The sequence below is a fragment of the Cucumis melo genome, unplaced genomic scaffold (genome assembly GCF_025177605.1).
Source record: "Cucumis melo cultivar AY unplaced genomic scaffold, USDA_Cmelo_AY_1.0 utg001788l, whole genome shotgun sequence".
NCBI classification, from domain to species: Eukaryota; Viridiplantae; Streptophyta; class Magnoliopsida; order Cucurbitales; family Cucurbitaceae; genus Cucumis; species Cucumis melo.
Window position 1 is genome coordinate 8,013 of NW_026124780.1, and position 3,370 is coordinate 11,382.

General features: G+C 32.4%; 2 non-coding genes across 2 annotated transcripts; both read right to left on the reverse strand.

The window, feature by feature from the left end:
• Positions 1–710: 710 nt before the first annotated feature.
• On the reverse strand, positions 711–784 carry TRNAW-CCA (transfer RNA tryptophan (anticodon CCA)). The gene has a single exon. It is a non-coding gene; the product is annotated as a tRNA-Trp (tRNA).
• A 162-nt stretch (positions 785–946) lies between these two features.
• TRNAP-UGG (transfer RNA proline (anticodon UGG)) lies at positions 947–1,020 on the reverse strand. The gene has a single exon. It is a non-coding gene; the product is annotated as a tRNA-Pro (tRNA).
• Positions 1,021–3,370: the final 2,350 nt, after the last annotated feature.

Consider the following 3,370-nt stretch of genomic DNA (forward strand, 5'->3'; position numbering starts at 1 on the left):
TTACCTATGTCACAAGATTTTTGTTAGTATCATCTATAATCATAATAATAGATGAATCAAAAACTTTCAATTGAATATATTTTTTCAATTAGTATTTTTACTTATCCATCCGCGTATCTTTCAAAAATAGAAACTTAGGGAAGTGCTTTATAAACATATGGATAAAAATAACGTATTTCATTTAGCCTCGTCATGCCTACTATCACTAGTTATTTCGGTTTTCTACTAGCAGTTTTAACTATAACCTCAGCTCTATTTATCGGTCTGAACAAGATACGACTTATTTGATTAAAATTCATTGAATGCACAATTCAAAAAAAAGAAAGATTTCGGTGTTATTCAATATATTCTATATATTGTAGAGTTCTTTACCTTGTCAATTCAATTTCGAATTCTTGGTCATTGAGATTCATGGGCAATACCGATTAATATTTTAAGGATAGATATTACCTCTCCTTTTCCTCGTTCAACTAAATTGAAATGATTGAAGTTTTTCTATTTGGAATCGTATTAGGTCTAATTCCTATTACTTTGGCTGGATTATTTGTGACCGCATATTTACAATACAGACGGGGGGATCAGTTGGACCTTTGATTAATTAACAGTTCTTTTTTTTGATTGACCCCCTACTTGCTTTATAGGAGGTAAAATTTTGATTTCTGTTGAATTATTTCAGTATCATTTTGATTTAACAACAACAAGAATCGAATCACGCTCTATAGGATTTGAACCTACGACATCGGGTTTTGGAGACCCGCGTTCTACCGAACTGAACTAAGAGCGTTTTATTATCAAACTAAAAGCAACCCGAATATATCTTCGATACATATATTATCATAGAGAATATCATAAAATTAAATAAAAAAAGATTGATTCGATATATGTATGTTCAATTTTTATGGATCTCAATTGATTCCTCGTTACTGTTCAGAAGATAAGTAATAGGTAGGGATGACAGGATTTGAACCCGTGACATTTTGTACCCAAAACAAACGCGCTACCAAGCTGCGCTACATCCCTTTCAATTGGTCTACAGTGTTATTGTAGAGAATCCCTGTCTTGTTTTCCACATTTTTTATTTATTTCCTCCATTGGTATACACAAATTATCTTGCCATTTCTTCTTTTTTGTTATCATATATAAAATATAATAAAAATAATAAAAAGACTTATATACGTATGAAATAATAAATATTAAATCCGCCGTAAAGAAAAATGAATATTTGGGGTGGGGCGGAAAGCTACATATTTTTTTTAATAAAAAAGGGAATATCTACCGAATTGAACTGTTGTACATTTCAATTTGAATTAGGAATTCCGCGGACAATACAAGCGGTTATTAACTATATATACATTTTGATGGTATGTAATACCAGTATGTATTACAAATTACTATAAAGTAGGAGGGTTTTCAATGCGAGATCTAAAAACATATCTCTCCGTGGCACCGGTAGTAAGTACTATATGGTTCGGGGCTTTAGCGGGTCTATTAATCGAGATCAATCGTTTATTCCCGGATGCGTTGGTATTCCCGTTTTTTTCATTCTAGTTATTGACTTGGGAAGGGGTGAAGAAGATTAGAAAAACAATCAAATATCTTTGACTAATCCCCTTCCCCCTTCTTTTTTTTAGAGTTTTTAGACTTAGAATAAGTTAGAAAGAATCAAAATGGATTCAACCTCAGTCAAACTCGGACGCGGCGCCAGGTTCAAATTTAATTAATAAAAGAGTGAGAACGAAAATGAAAATGTGATGGCTAGGGCAACAATATCATACAAAATACTTAAATGAAAAACTGTACTGCGATTCTAAATTTAGAAATTATTGTATTACTATATTTTAATATTTGATTGTAACGAAATCTTTCATAATTTTATTTCGAGTTACCAATTTTTCTTTTTTTCTTCATTTTGGATCGGAAAATGGAAGAGTTGCGTGAATCAAAAATCCAAGGGAGGTTCATGGCCAAGGGTAAAGATGCCCGAGTAACTGTTATTTTGGAATGTACTCGTTGTGTTCGAAACGGTGTTAATAAGGAATCAATAGGGATTTCCAGATATATTACTCAAAAGAATCGACACAATACGCCTAGTCGATTGGAATTGAGAAAATTCTGTCCCCGGTGTTACAAACATACGATTCATGGGGAGATAAAGAAATAGATCGAACCGATCGGCTGTGTGTCACCCTTTTCCAATCCAAGGAAGATGAAAAATTACATATATTAGACATATTTTAGATTTAAATATAAACAAACCAAATCCTATTTCGATCGGATCTAAAATGATTTAGAATTAAGAAATAGGATTTTCGGGATAAGGAATAAAAAAAACCATGGATAAATCCAAGCGACTCTTTCTTAAATCCAAACGATCTTTTCGTAGGCGTTTGCCCCCGATTCCATCGGGGGATCGAATTGATTATAGAAACATGAGTTTAATTAGTCGATTTATTAGTGAACAAGGAAAAATATTATCTAGACGGGTAAATAGATTGACCTTAAAACAGCAACGCTTAATTACTATTGCTATAAAACAAGCTCGTATTTTATCTTTGTTACCTTTTCTTAATAATGAGAAACAATTTGAAAGAAGCGAGTCGACCGCTAGAACTATTGGTCTTAGAACCAGGAATAAATAGACTTAGCTTACTCTTTAATTGAATTAAAATTCTAATCCAAACTCAACCGCAGATTGATTCTTTGTTCGAAAAATCCGAAAATCTAGATTCGATTGTCGTGTCGTAAGAAAAAGAAAGAATAGTGGAAGAAGAATAAATCGTTTTTTTTTTTATTGAACATATTTGCTCATTTTGACCACTTTATCATATTTTATCATACTAATTTCTACTCTACCTTCTCGGAGTTCATTCTCCAGAGAACTCCATTTTAAGCATTCCGCTGGATTCTTTGCAATCTTCGTATTTTATGATCTCATTGGAAATCATATAAAGACAATTTCTATTTAATATCGCGATTTGGGCAAGTATTTTACGATTAAGAAGCAACTGCCTCTTGTACAGATTGTGTATGAATCTACTATAACTGTAGTCTACCTTATTAGATCGAATTACTGCATTTATTCGAGCGATCCACAACTGTCGAAAATTTCTTTTTTGCCTACCTCTATCCCGATAAGCTGAAGCCAAAGCTCTTATTTTCTGTTGAGTAATAGTTCGAGTAAGTCTTGAATGAGCCCCTCGAAAGCTTGATGCAAATAAACGAATTTTTGTTCTACGTCTCCGAGCTATATATCCTCGTTTAATTCTAGTCATTGAATAAATGAAACTTTGATGAATAACTAATGGATTTCCTTTCTTTCAGTTATTCCTTTCTCCTTTCCTAGTCTATTAATAACAAAACGTATTTTTCC